Source organism: Anolis carolinensis, chromosome 3 (genome assembly GCF_035594765.1).
Source record: "Anolis carolinensis isolate JA03-04 chromosome 3, rAnoCar3.1.pri, whole genome shotgun sequence".
Lineage (NCBI taxonomy): Eukaryota > Metazoa > Chordata > Lepidosauria > Squamata > Dactyloidae > Anolis > Anolis carolinensis.
The window spans coordinates 220,347,888-220,363,366 of record NC_085843.1 but is presented as its reverse complement, the minus strand read 5'-3'; the positions used below and the strand labels follow the sequence as shown (position 1 = coordinate 220,363,366).

General features: G+C 42.4%; 1 long non-coding RNA gene and 1 other non-coding gene across 2 annotated transcripts; both read right to left on the bottom strand.

Moving 5' to 3' along the window:
* Positions 1 to 1,222: 1,222 nt before the first annotated feature.
* Positions 1,223 to 7,507, bottom strand: LOC134297758 (uncharacterized). Its single transcript, XR_010004621.1, has 3 exons — positions 7,121 to 7,507; positions 1,404 to 1,454; positions 1,223 to 1,319 (listed from the first exon to the last, which is right to left on the bottom strand). It is a non-coding gene; the product is annotated as an uncharacterized LOC134297758 (long non-coding RNA).
* A 3,502-nt stretch (positions 7,508 to 11,009) lies between these two features.
* On the bottom strand, positions 11,010 to 11,091 carry trnas-uga (transfer RNA serine (anticodon UGA)). Its single transcript has one exon. It is a non-coding gene; the product is annotated as a tRNA-Ser (tRNA).
* Between the last annotated feature and the right edge of the window lie 4,388 nt (positions 11,092 to 15,479).

Below are 15,479 nucleotides of genomic sequence, written 5' to 3'. Positions count from 1 at the left end.
AATATTGATGCAAAATGAACAATATTAAAAGAGGGTTAAATCCAACATTGTTCTAGTGATGTCTACCCCTACCTTCTGATTTCTCCATTACGTGAATAATAGAATTCTAGAGTTGGAAGAGACCTCATGGGCCATCCAGTCCAACCCCTTGCCAAGAAGCAGGAAAATCGCATTCAAAGCACTCCTGACAGATGACCATCCAGCCTCTGCTTAAAAGCTTCCAAAGAAGGAGCCGCCACCAGAGAATTCCAGTGCTGAACAGCTCTCACAGGTGGAATCTCCTTTCCTGTAGCTTGAAGCTACTGTTCCACGTCTAGTCTCCAGGGCAAGAGAAAACAAGCTTGTTTTCTCCTCCCTATGACTTCCCCTCACATATTTATACATGGTGATCATGTCTCCTCCCAGCCTTCTCTTCTGCAGGCTAAACATGCCCAGCTCTTTAAGCCACTCCTCACAGGGCTTGTTCTCCAGACCTTTGATCATTTTAGTCACCTTCCTCTGGACACACCTTCCAGCTTGTCCACATCTCCCTTAAACTGTGGTGCCCAGAACTGGACACAATATTCCAGGTGTGGTCTGACCAAGGCAGAATAGAGGGGTAGCAGGACTTCCCTGGATCTAGACACTATTCTTCTATTTATGCAGGCCAAAATCCCATTGGCTTTTTAGCTACTGCATCACATTGTTGGCTCATGTTTAACTGGTTGTCCAAGATCTTTTTCACACATATTGCTGTCAAGCCAGGCATCCCCCATTCTGTGTCTTTGCATTTCATTTTTTCTGCCTAAGTGGAGTGTCTTGCATTTGTCCCTCTTGAACTTCATTTTGTTAGTTTCGGCCCATCTCTCTAATCTGTTAGATCGTTTTGAATTCTGCTCCCGTCTTCTGGAGTGTTAGCTTTCCCTCCCAGTTTGGTGTCATCAGCAAACTTGATGATCATGCCTTCTAACCCTTCGTCTAAGTCATTAATAAAGATGTTGAACAGAACCAGGCCCAGGACGGAACCTTGCTTATAGCACTCCACTCGTCACATCTTTCCAGAATGAAGCGGAAGCACTGGTGAGCATCAGGTTCGTTCATTTAACCAATTACATATCCACCTAACCGTAGTTTTGCCTAGCCCTGATTTGACTACTTTGTTTGCCAGAAAGTCATGGGGGACCGTGCATCTACCCAGCTTGTAACTCTATCGAAAAAAGAGATCAGATTAGTCTGGCATGACTTGTTTTTGATAAATTTGTATTGACTCTTAGCGATGACTACATTCCCTTCTGAGTGTTTGCAGACCACTTCTTTCGCGATCTTTTCCAGAATCTTGCCTGAAAAGGATGGGATTGTTTTTAGGTGCTCCAGTACTGTAATTCATGGTGGGGTTGAAGTGTGAAGGGAAGCCTACTACTCACCTTTCTATTAGATCCTGTTATTGTGTCTATGAACTCCAGCTATTTTGAATCCTATGCAAAGGAAAAGACAGGATATTTATTACATATATGCATACATGCTGTTCTGATCATTACACTATGTAAGTAAAATTGAAATTTTTTCCTGGTTTGAAAGTGTTATTTCTTGTTTAACTGTGCAGTATTTGCCATTAAAGTAGTTGTTATACTCCAGATATATCTTTTTTTGTGGCTGCCAAAAACTGTATTGAATTGGCCAAAACTTAATGAGGTATTCATTGAAAAACTATAGCAAAATGTGCTGCAAGATGTCCCACAAAAACAAAGTTTTTGTAGTTTGATAACATTTCTCTATGTTTTTATGATAAAACTAATTAGGAAAGGACATTTAAAAACCAAGAACAAAAATCATATTACATAGTGTTATGGAAACATTCTAGCAACAGATAGACAAGTAAATGCTTGGAAGGGATCGGCTAGCTCTCGCTGGCAAAAGAAATGCTAAAACTGGGGTGCTGCAACTAGAAAATCTCTGTCCAATTCAAGTGCATCTCAAAAAATGGGAGCAAGGTTTTTAGTAGCAGTGTGGTAGGGCAAGCAAATTAATGGTAAAAGATATACACAGTCAAATATCCCGGCTTTTCAGCCTACAGGCAGCCCGTAAGTTATGAACAAGATAGATGCTGTAGGTTTGTTCTTAAGTTGAATTTGTATGTATGTTGGAATAGGTACATTTTAAAGTACACTACAACACCAACTTTGAATATCATAGGGACGGGTTAACTTCCCTGTGGCATTTGCTTTGCTGTTCGTGCCCCTGTTCAGAAGATTTCCCCTCACTTTCTGTCCCTGTGATAATTGGATTTTGAAGTATTTGGCTTGTTGTGGGAATACGGATTGGTGAGAAAGCTTCTTTTCCCCATGATAACTCTTTGATGAGTGAATTTCTCTTCCAAGGGGCAGATTTTTCTCACCTCCTCTTGTCTCACTCCTGTTCTTAACTATGATGCTTGTAACTTGGGGACTCGAGTTTTTATGGAAACTAAATAGGGGTATACAAATCTGTTCTGTTTTCATTTTGAATTTTGCCCCCCCCCCCCCCCCCGATTCTGTTAACCAACAACTGGAACTGAGCCAAAAAAAAAAAAATGCTAGGGGTAATGTGTGCACTATAGGAACCCCGGTGGCGAAGTGCGTTAAAGCACTGAGCTGGAGACCGAAAGGTCCCAGGTTCAAACTCCGGGAGCGGCGTGAGCAGCCGCTGTTAGCTCCAGCTCCTGCCAACCTAGCAGTTGAAAACATGCAAATGTGAGTAGATCAAAAGGTACCGCTCCGGCGGGAAGGTAACGGTGCTCCATGCAGTCATGACCCTGACCCTGGAGGGGTCTACGGACAACGCTGGCTCTTCGGCTTAGAAATGGAGATGAGCACTTACCTATTGGAATACCAATCTATGCTACAAGATAGAACCCTTGGAAAGACCATAGGTCCAGGACTATCTTATCCAGTGGTTCTCAACCTTCCTAATGCCGCGACCCCTTAATACAGTTCCTCATGTTGTGGTGACCACCAACCATAACATTATTTTCATTGCTACTTCATACTGTAAGTTTGCTACTGCTATGAATCATAATGTAAACAGGTAAAGGTCCCCTGACATTAAGTCTGGGGGTTGGTGCTCATCTCCATTTCTAACAAAGAGCTGATGTTGTCCATAGACATCTCCAAGGTCATGTGGCTGGCATGAGTGCATGGAGCTCCATTACTTTCCTGCTGGAGCAGTACCTATTGATCTACTCATATTTGCATGTTTTTGAACTGCTAGGCTAACAGCGGGTGCTCACTCCACCCCCCAGATTTGAACCTGCGACCTTTCATTCTGCAATAAAGCAGCTCAGCGCTTTAACACGCTGTGCCACCGGGCGCTCCAAACAGCTGATATGCAGGATGTATTTTCATTTACTGGACCAAATTTGGCACAAATACCCGATATGCCCAAATTTGAATACTGGTGGAGTTTGGGGAAAATAAACCTTGACATTTGGGAGTTGTAGTTGCTGGGATTTATAGTTCACCTACAATCAAAGAGCCTCTTGAACCCTACCAACAATAGAATTGGGCCAAACCTCCCACACAGAACCCCCATGACCAACAGAAAACACTGGAGGGATTTGGGTTCCTAAGACCATCAGAAATATGTGTTTTCTGATGGTCTTTTGAGACTCCTCTGAAAGCCTCCTTAAGACCCCCCCCCCCCTCAGGGGTCCCGACCCCCAGGTTGAGAAACGCTAGTCTAATCTCTCCCTTTAATTCTCATCCTACACCAGGGGTGTCAGTCATTTTTGCCAAGGTCCACATTCGCCCTATGGTTGCTTTCAAAGGGTTGTTTATTATTGTAAGATAGTATATATGTAACTATGGCCCCGTCTATATTTCATATAATCCAGATAGATTATCAAAGTAGATAATCTACATTATCTGCTTTGAACTGCATTACACGAGTCCACACTGCCATATAATCCAATTCAAAGCAGATAATCTGGATTTTATATGGCTGTGTAGAAGGGGCCTATGTTGCCCTTGTATTGAAAGCCTCATGGGCTATATAAAATGATATAGTGGGCTGGATTCAGCCCATGGATCTTGTGTTTGAGACGTGTGCTCCAGATTCTTGATAAGCTGAATGGTACAGCCAATGCTTTCTATGCAGAAGAACCTAGATATGTTGTTTTAATTTGACATGGTACTACTTTGGCATTGCTTTCTTCCATATTCCAGCCTTCAAAATCATGACAGCAAACTGCCTCCTTTCACAACAGCTATCCATGGATTTTAGCAGTAATTATAGAGGGGTTGCTGCTATTACTTACAAACTGCAATTCCAACATCCTGCTATAAATAAAGAGCATATTTGAGTCTGGGGTTTTTGATGTCTAATTTGCAAGCAACCTATGCCTCTGAAACTGAGCTACAACTTAATGTAGAAGGCCAGGAAAGCAAATAGGTCTGTCACTCAAAATCCTTATCTCACGATGACTAAGCCCGCAAGAGAGATTGCTTCCTTTTATTTTGAGAAATGGGACAATGGCATCGTCTTCATCAACAGCAGCAAGTGCGACCAAAGATGAGTCATATGGTGATTGCAAGCTTTTAATTTCCTGAAGGCAATCGCCATCGCCATCCCTTTCTAAATTCATCACAAAGGAGCGGTGAGGTGGTTTGGGGTAGTTGGCTGGCAGTGAATGAAAGGTTATAAAGCTGATGTAATTGCAAAGCACGTAATAAAACTGCATCACACAGTGAAAGAATCAGTATATGTTCAGCTCTGGGTGCTACGATACTCATCAGCAGTTCGTGTTTAGGTGTTATTGCTTCCCCCACATCTCTTCTGATCGATCAGTATTGGCAATACTGCCTAGCTGTCAGCACCAAGAGATATTTTTCTGTGCTTGGATGGCAGTCATTTCCACTGGTCCAGGGGCAGGGAACCTGTATCTCTTCAGAAGATATTGAACTGCAGCTCTCATAATCTCTCACTATCAGTCAGGCTGATTTTAGCTGATGGCAACTGGAGAGACCATTGATATCCAGAGGACTACAAGTTCCTCAGCCCTGTACTTGCCCAGAATCAGTTTTTGAGGATGCCTGCCATAGATATGGGCAAAACATCAGGAGAGAATGCTTCTGGAACATGGCCATACAGCACGGAAAACTTACAACAACTCTGGGCCTGATTCAAGGTGCTGGTTTTGACCTTTAAAGCTCTTCACAGCATTGGCACATACTACTTGTGACAGCAGGTCCCACAATACACTCTTAGATCTAGTGGGGAAAGGCTGGTGTCACCTAAATTCCGTAATTCACACAGATTTCCAGAGATGAGTTATTTTTGGGAGTGGCACCCCTCCTTTGGAATGCCTTCCCAGGGGAAACTAGAGCAGTGACTTCTCTGTTGGAGTTTAGGAAGAGCTTGAAAACCTATCTTCTAAAGGAAGCCTTTGACTGAACTCAGGACTTAGAAAGTTGAGGAAGAACCTGGACTGTATGATGTATTTAGGGGGTGGCTCTAAAGTTTTAAGATTGTATTACAGTTTAATGTATGTTCTAGAACATATGACAGCAACTACTAATACAGTAGAGTCTCACTTATCCAAGCCTCGCTTATCCAAGCCTCTGGATTATCCAAGCCATTTTTGTAGTCAATGTTTTCAATATATCGTGATATTTTGGTGCTAAATTCATAAATACAGTAATTACAACATAACATTACTGCGTATTGAACTACCTTTTCTGTCAAATTTGTTGTATAACATGATGTTTTGGTGCTTAATTTGTAAAATCATAACCTAATTTGATGTTTAATAGGCTTTTCCTTAATCCCTCTTTATTATCCAAGATATTCGCTTATCCAGCTTCTGCTGGCCCATTTAGCTTGGATAAGTGAGACTCTACTGTATTTTATATTAATTGTTTTAACTTTAATTATGCATGTTTTTATCTACTGGGACCTTAAGTAGGGAAAGGCAGGGGCATAAATGTGTTAAATAAAAAAAAATGTTGTTTGTTGTAGTTTTCTGTTCAAACATTCTCCTCTCCCCAAAGACATTTCTCTGCTTTGCAGGATTTCAGATGTGCTAAGAGGAGATAACATCTGGAGTCCCACAGAGGAAAGTGGAAGTGGTGTCACTGCCTAGCAGTGAAAAGCATGGGAGAAAGAAAGCATTAAACCATAACTTTGTCTGCTTATATGGAACCAAGTGTTTGTCATAATCACAAAAGACCGACCACCTTCTACAAAGTTTCTTTTATTACTAGTATTTCATTCTTAGTCCTTGTGTCTGATGTTTAATTGTGAAGCATAAAAAATTGATCAATCCAGAATATGGTCCTCTTGCGCAAACCAAAACAATAGCAAAGTTTCCAACCAGATAAATAAATACAGAGGGATGTACAATATGGAAATAGTCAAGTGTTATTATTATTAAATAAGATGTGTTTTGTTTTTATATAGAGTTTTGTGTTGAGTAATGAAAATTAAGAACACACGCTGTTGATGTGGGAGGCTTTTGGAAAACAATGGTGCCAGAATGTCTATGATCATATTTTAAAATAAGAAATGTCTTTACCAAAAACATTTATAGGGCAGTGAAGTCTTTCAGAAATGTCCAGCTACACATAGATATCAACTCATCTAATGCACAAAGCCATTAAAAAGAAACATTTAAGTTCAAGTTAGATTTTGGGTCTTATTGATGTCCATGGGACTCATGGTGATTCAGAAAGAGATAGTAAAAAGAAAAAAGAAAAACATCACCCCTCAGAAACATTGCCTCTTCTGAGGAACCTGTTGCTCTCATCAGATGCACAATAATTCAGCCTTGAAAAGATGGGAGGAAAACTTTGGCTTTCCATGAAGAGCACAAATGGATTGGGAATTTGCTCTTATTGTGTGCCTTCAAGACAGGTTCTGTCTAAGGCGATCTTATTATGGGTTTGCTTGGCAAGATTTGTTCAGAGGGGGTTACCCATTGCTTTCCCCTGCTGAAGGTCGCACAATATAATCTTTACATTATGCATTTCTTAGAGAGAGACGATATGCCTTTACTGTCTTATGCAGTCTTCATATGTAACACAAACACATATGATTATATGTATGCATATATATAACACAATATAATATAATTATATGACTATAATATAATTATGGTATACACACACACATAATTAATAGCGTATTAATTGCCTGGGTGTTGTTGGGATCGCTTCCTGTTGGGACCACGGCTGGGTGCTGAAGGGGCCACTGCATGTGTTCTTTTTCTTTCTTTCTTTCTTTTCCCCTCCTCCCCTCATACATTTTTTCTTTTCTCTGGGGCTCTGCCCTCCCTTCCCCTCATACACGCACCACTTGTCTTTCCCAGAGACATCACAGAAGAAACAGCAAATCGATCACATATCAAAAACCAATCCAATGACATTACAGAGGGCAACAGCCAATCTTTCATTTATCAAAAACCAATCATGTGACAACACAGAGGACAACAGCCAATCCCTCACCTATCAACAACCAATCACAAGAAATCACAGAAGGCAACAGCCAATCAACTAACACCACAGAGGGCAACAGCCAATCCCTCACCTATTAGCAACCAATCTAGTGACATCACAGAGGGCAACAGCCAATCCTTCACATATTAACAAGCAATCCTGTGAAATCACAGAGGGCAACAACCAATCAACCGACATCACAGAGGGCAACACTTAATCCCTCATCTATCAACAACCAATCCAGTGATATGACAGAGGGCAACACCCAATCCCTAACCTATCAACAACCAATCCAGTGATATCACAGAGAGCAACAGGCAATCCACTGACATCACAGAGGGCAACAGCCAGTCCCTCATCTATCAACAACCAATCCTGTGATATCACAGAGGGCAACAGCCAATCCATAATCTATAAACAACCAATTCAGTGATATCATAAAGGGCAAAACCCAATCCCTAACCTATCAACAACCAATCTTGTGACATCCCAGAGGGCAACACGCAATACCTCATCTATCAACAACCAGTGGGGGCCCTGGTGGCACAGTGTGTTAAAGCGCTGAGCTGCTGGACTTGCCGACCAAAAGGTCCCAGGTTCAAATCTCGGGAGCAGAATGAGTGCCCGCTGTTAGCCCCAGCTCCTGCCAACCTAGCAGTTTGAAAACATGCAAATGTGAGTAGATCAATAGGTACCGCTCCGGCGGGAAGGTAACGGCACTCCATGCAGTCATGCCGGCCACATGACCTTGGAGGTGTCTATGGACAACGCCGGCTCTTCGGCTTATAAATGGAGATGAGCACCAACCCCCAGAGTCGGTTACGACTGGACTTAACGTCAGGGGAAACCTTTACCTTTCCCTATCAACAACCAATCCAGTGATATCACAGAGGGCAACACCCAATCCTTCACATATCAACAACCAATCCTGTGACATCACACAGGACAACAGCCTTTGTGGTACAGACAGAAAGCTAGGCAGACATACATTGACACTCACACAGGTGTATGCATGTATATAATGAATCTGTAAGTGTATGAATACACACACACATCTATCTACCTTTATCTGTCTATGAGTGTATAAGTGTATGATGAATATGTATATTACAACAAAAAGATATTCTGTCTGTCTATCTATCTATCGATATGGATGTTATATATAAAGAACTAGCTGTGCCCGGCCACACGTTGCTGTGGCTTAGTCTGGTGGTGTTGGTCAGTCTACATTAGGTTGTATTGATGCTGTGACCTCCACCTTCTTTATACTCACATTAGTAGTAGTATTTGAAGTCTGTTACCTTCTTCAATTTTTGTGTTGATTGATAATTGCTTGAGATCCCTGTTGTCTTTGGTTTGTTGTTAATCGTAATGTCTGATTCTGCTGAGTGCGGTTTATATTTTTATTGTGGTACAATAGTCTTTTTTTTGTTTTGCCTCTGTAGGTGTTTATTATTATTGTTGTTGTAGTGATTATGAAGGTTGGATAAGTTAGATGCTACTGTATTGTTTTTTGGAGGCCCAGTGTAGCACTGACTGGCCTCTCAGCCTCAGTGCCTGGCTGTTTCTTGCCTGTGATGGTGTTGATTCTTATTGTTGTTGTTGTTGTTGTCATTGTTATTATTGTAATTGTTTTTTTGGAGGTCAAGTGTGAATGTAGGGATTGGGGAGGTGGATGAGTTGTGTTGTCAAATGTTGTATTTGTTATAGTCACAATGCGTTGTTGTGAGTTTTGTGGGTCTGGATTGTGGTTTTGTGGTGTGGTTGTGTTGTTACAACTGAGAGGCAAGGCTTTTGTGTTGTGTTGCGAAGTTTTGTATTTCTGGGTCGTTTAGTTGTGTGCCAAGTTTTGTATTTCTGGGGCGTTTAGTTGTGTTGTTATAGTCACGATGCATTGTTGTGAGTTTTGTGGGTCCGGATTGTGGTTTTGTGGTGTGGTTGTGTTGTTACAATCGGGAGGGAATGCTTTTGTGTTGTGTTGCAAAGTTTCGTATTTCTGGGGCGTTTAGTTGTGTTGTTATAGTCATGATGCGTTGTTGTGAGTTTTGTGGGTCCGGTGTGGTTTTGTGGTGTGGTTGTGTTGTTACAACCGGGAGGCAAGGCTTTTGCATTGTTTTGCCAAGTTTTGTATTTCTGGGGCGTTTAGTTGTGTTGTTATAGTCATGATGCGTTGTTGTGAGTTTTGTGGGTCCGGATTGTGGTTTTGTGTTGTGGTTGTGTTCTGACAACTGGGAGGCAAGGCTTTTGCGTTGTGTTGTCAAATTTTGTATTTCTGGGGCGTTTTGTTGTGTTATAGTCACGATGCGTTGTTGTGAGTTTTGTGGGTCCAGATTGTGGTTTTGTGGTGTAGTTGTGTTGTTACAATCGGGAGAAAAGGCTTTTGTGTTGTGTTGTCAAGTTTTGTATTTCTGGGACGTTTAGTTGTGTGCCAAGTTTCGTATTTCTGGGGCGTTTAGTTGTGTTGTTATAGTCACAATGCATTGTTGTGAGTTTTGTGGGTCCAGATTGTGGTTTTGTGGTGTGGTTGTGTTGTTACAACCGGGAGGCAAGGTTTTTGCGTTGTGTTGTCAAGTTTTATATTTCTGGGGCGTTTAGTTGTGTGCCAAGTTTTGTATTTCTGGGACGTTTAGTTGTGTTGTTATAGTCACGATGCATTGTTGTGAGTTTTATGGGTCCGGATTGTGGTTTTGTGGTGTGGTTGTGTTGTTACAACCTGGAGGGAAGGCTTTTGCGTTGTGTTGCCAAGTTTCGTATTTCTGGGGCGTTTAGTTGTGTTGTTATAGTCACGATGCGTTGTTGTGAGTTTTGTGGGTCCTGTGTGGTTTTGTGGTGTGGTTGTGTTGTTACAACTGGGAGGCAAGGCTTTTGCATTGTGTTGCCAAGTTTTGTATTTCTGGGGTGTTTAGTTGTGTTGTTATCGCATGATGCGTTGTTGTGAGTGTTGTGGGTCTGGATTGTGGTTTTGTGGTGTGGTTGTGTTGTTGTAACCTGGAGGCAAGGCTTTTGCATTGTGTTGCCAAGTTTTGTATTTCTGGGGTGTTTAGTTGTGTTGTTATCGCATGATGCGTTGTTGTGAGTGTTGTGGGTCTGGATTGTGGTTTTGTGGTGTGGTTGTGTTGTTGTAACCTGGAGGCAAGCCTTTTGCATTGTGTTGCCAAATTTCGTATTTCTGGGATGTTTAGTTTTGTTGTTATAGTCACTGCGCCCGCAACTTTATCCTTTTATATATATAGATATATAAGACAATAAAGATCTATTACTCTCTCCCCCCGTAAGAACCACGTGGTGTAAACATTTCCATACTCTTCATGGAAAGATGGATTTTTCCTACAATCTCCTCAAGACTGAATATGAGAGAAAAAGGGAGACAATGTCTCTTTTTATTGCTCTCTCTAGATACTCTCTCTCTCTCTAAATAAATAAGCTCTGGAGAATTTCGCATCCCGGAGGTTATAAAAATCACGTCATTTGGACCCAGTGTACTATTCTTAATTGTGAAGATTGCACGTTTTTTACAGGCAGGTCGTACTTATATTGTAATTAAAAGAAACGCCTCCACGTTTTCGCAGCGAGCAGGGTTCGAACCTGCGCGGGGAGACCCCATTGGATTTCAAGTCCAACGCCTTAACCACTCGGCCATCGCTGCTATACAGGCGCCAGCCACGCCAGGAAGTATTTAACGCAACAGAAGAGAGCGCGTGAAGCCGCTTCGCCTGTCACTCAAAGACAGAACATCCAATTAGAAAACGGCACCGCTCCGTTTCTCCAATCCAAATCCGGGGGGGTCGGGTCCGCACAGAAGGAGACTTGATCCTCAGAGAGGAGTTTCACCAATAGAAGCGTCTGGAGAAACTGGAAGTGAGGAAAGGAGCCATTTGAACCTCTGAGGGGTTTGCCTCTGCCTTCCTCTGAGGCTGAGAGGGTGTGGTATTTCTCAGGCCTCAAGCCCCATCCCAGGTGAACACAAAAGGGGGAGATAATAAAAAGACAAGAGGGGTCTAAAGGGAGACTCTAGACCAGGCATGGGCCAACTTAGGCCCTCTATGTGTTTTGGACTTCAACTCCCACAATTCCTAACAGCTGGTAGGCTGTTAGGAATTGTGGGAGTTGAAGTCCAAAACACTTAGAGGGCCCAAATTGGCCCATGCCTGGTCTAGACTCTTATATTATTTCTCCCAAAATGGAACTCAGTGCATTATGGTATATTTCAGTGTCATCGTGTTGTCGAAGGCTTTCATGACCGGAGTCACTGGGTTGCTGTGAGTTTTTCGAGCTGTATGGCTATGTTCCAGAAGCATTCTCTCCTGACGTTTCGACCACGTCTGTGGCAGGCATCCTCAGAGGTTGTGAGGTCTGTTGGAAACTAGGAAAGCGGGCTTTATATATGTCCAGGTTGGAAGAAAGAACTCTTGTCTGTTTGAGCCAAGTGTGAATATTGCAATTGATCACCTTGATTAGCATTGAATGGCGGCTTCCTTCTTGGGGGAATTTTTTGTTGGGAGGTGTTAGCTGGCCCTGATTGTTTCATGCTTGGAATTTCCCTGCTTTCTTTATTTACTGTACTGATTTTAGAGGTTTTTTTTTAAATCCTGGTAGCCAGATTTTTTTTTTCATTTTCATGGTTTCCTCCTTTCTGTTGAAATTGTCCACATGCTTGTGAATGTCAATGGCTTTTCTGTGTAGTCTGACATGGTGGTTGTCAGAGTGGTCCAGCATTTCTTGTTCTCTCTTTTTTAGCTCTTTTAAAAATATTATTATTTTATTGTGGAATACACACACACACACAGAGAGAAACATACAGTCTTGATATTCCACAATCAAAATACAAGTATTCTTCCCCAGTCCCACCACCTCCCCTTTTCCACCCATGAACCCCTACCCTTGACTTCTCCTTATGTAATATGTAAGTATAGGAATACTATTGAATATTTATACCTCAGTATGATCAAGCATGTAATTATTTCCCCTGATTTCACCAGCTATTCTATGCATTTCTGTGCTCTCAAATAATATACTGTGTCCAGGTTGGTTCATCAAGTGCTCTGCTCTGGCTGACTTCTCTGGTTGAATCAGTCTGCAGTGCCTTTCATGTTCCTTGATTCGTGTTTGGGCAATGCTGCGTTTGGTGGTCCCTATGTAGACTTGTCCACAGCTTCATGGTATACGGTAGACTCCTGCAGAGGTGAGAGGATCTCTCTTGTTCTTTGCCGAACGTAGCATTTGTTAGATTTTCTTCGTGGGTCTGTAGATTGTTTGTATGTTGTGTTTCTTCATCAGCAGTTAGTGGTTCCCTTGATGTATGGTAAGAACACTTTTCTTTTAAGTGGACTTTTGTCTTTACTCTCGTGGCTTGTTCTTTGTCTTGCAGATCTTCTGATGTCTGTGGTGGAGTATCCATTGACCTGTAGAGCCCAGTTTAGGTGGATCAGTTCACCTTGGAGGAGGTGCACTTTGCAGATTCTTTTTGCATGGTCTGCCAGGGCTTTGATTGTGATTTTTTTTTTTACTTGGGTGATGGTTGGAGTTTTGATGTAGGTATCTATCAGTGTGTGTAGATTTTCTGTAAACGATTTGGCCCAGTTGTTGATTGGGTTTGTGGATGACTAGAACATGTAGAAATGGCAGTTTTCCTTCATTTTCTTTTTCCACGATGAATTGGATGTTTGGGTGGATGCTTTTGAGGTGGTCCAGGAACCTGTTGAGTTCTTCTTCTCCATGGCTCCAAATGGTGAAGGTGTCATCCACACATCTGAACCATATAGTGGTCCTTTTTGGTGCTCTTTCTAGGGCTTGTTTTTCAAAGTGTTCCATGTAGAAATTTGCTATGACTGGGCTGAGAGGGCTTCCCATGGCTACTCCAGCTTTCTGTTCATAGAATTCATTGTCCCACTGGAAGTTGCTTGTGGTGAGATAATATTGAAACAGGGTTGTGATGCCTTCTGGGAAATTCTGGTTGATTAGTGTGATGGTGTCTGCTACCGGGACCTTGGTAAAAAGAAACAACACATCGAAGCTGATCAGTTTGTTGTTGGTGTTGAACTTGAGGTTGCTGATTTTTTCTATGAAGTAGGCTGAGTCCTTCAGTGTCCTTGTTTGTAACTATCAGGCTAATCTGACCATGATCCTTTAAAATCTCTGATGAAATGGTGTTTTCCAGGATTGATTTTATTAAATGAATTAATCAAAGAGTATCCTGTAATAAAGCCTATGCTTTTCTACAGAGCAATTGACTTCTTACATAGATGGAGACATATAGTACTCTCTTATTGCTGCACGCTTGAGAATAGAAATCACTTACAGGCATTCCCCGAGTTACAATCAATTCATAGGCCCCTTCCACACAGCTGAATAAAATCCCACATCTGCTTCGAACTGGAATATACGGTAGTGTGGACTCAGATATCGCAGTTCAAAGCAGATATTGTGGGATTTTCTCCCTTGATATTCTGGATCATATGGCTGTGTGGAAAGGCCCATAGTTAAGACCTTGGAATGTATTTTCCAAGATGTTCTCAATTCTCAGAGAGTACTGTAACTCCCGCTAACAACTGATCTGGACCAAGCTTGGTACACAGGCTCTCGATAACTAACATAACATACTGGGGTTTGGGGTGAGTGGACCCTAGATTCTGTGAGTTATAGTACACCAACATCCAGAGACCACTCTGAACCCAGCTGATGATGGATCTGGGTCATACTTGGCACACAGGTTCTCTATGGTCAAGTTTTAATACAGATAGCATTTGGAGGGAATTGACTGTAGATTTTGTGAGTTGTAGTTCGCCTTCACAGGGAGCCCCCCCCCCAGTGGTGCAGCAGGTTTAACCACTGAGCTGTTGAACTTGCTGACCAAAAGGTCGGAAGTTCGAATCCGGGGAATGGGGTGAGGTCCTACTGTTAGCCCTAGCTTCTGCCAACCTTATCAGTTTGAAAACATGCAAATATGGGTAGATCAACAAGTACCACCTCGGTGGGAAGGTAACAGCGCTCCATGCAGTCATGCCGGCCACATGACTTTGGAGGTGTCCATGGACAACGCCGGCTCTTTGGCTTAGAAATGGAGATGAGCACCAACTCCCAGAATTGGACACAAGTAGACTTAATGTCAGGGGGAAACCTTTACCTAGTTCACCTTCCTCCAGAGAACACTGTGCTTTTCTTTCAAGAGGTTCTTAATTTTTTTGCCTAAATTTAACTGTTAACCCCAACTAGAGCAGATCTATTGAATTAACAGAAATGTAGTAAGTCAACATTTATTCACTGGACTTAGATCTCTCTTTGCATATTTGCGCACTTCAATAGAATCATAGAATCATACAGATGGAAGAGACCTCATGGGCCATCCAGTCCAACCCCCTGCCAAGAAGCAGGAAAACCACACTCAGAGCACCCCTGACAGATGGCCATCCAGCCTCTGCTTAAAAGCCTCCAAAGAAGGAGCCTCCACCACACTCCAGGGCAGAGAGTTCCACTGCCAACCAGCTCTCACAGTGAAGAAGTTCTTCCTAATGTTCAGGTGGAATCTCCTTTCCTGTAGTTTGAACCCATTGTCCTGCATCCTAGTCTCCAGGGCAGTAGTAAACAAGCTTGCTCCCTCCTCCCTATGACTTACATATTTATCCATGGCCATCATGTCTCCTCTCGGCCTTCTCTTTTACAGGCTTAACATGCCCAGCTCTTTAAGCCGCTCCTCATAGGGCTTGTTCTCCAGACCCTTAATAATGTTAGTTGCCCTCCTCTGGACACTTTCCAACTTGTCAACATCTTCCTTCAATTGCAGGGCCCAGAATTGGACACAGTATTCCAGGTGTGATCTGACCAAGGCAGAGTAGAGGGGCAGCATGACTTCTCTGGATCTAGACACTATACTATTTATGCAGGCCAAAATCCCATTGGCTTTTTTCCCTGCCGCATCACATTGTAAGCTCATGTTTAACTTGTTGTCCATGAGGACTCCGTATTTTTCACACATACTGCTGTCGAGCCAGGCGTCCCCCATTCTGTATCTTTGCATTTCATTTTTTCTGCCTAAGT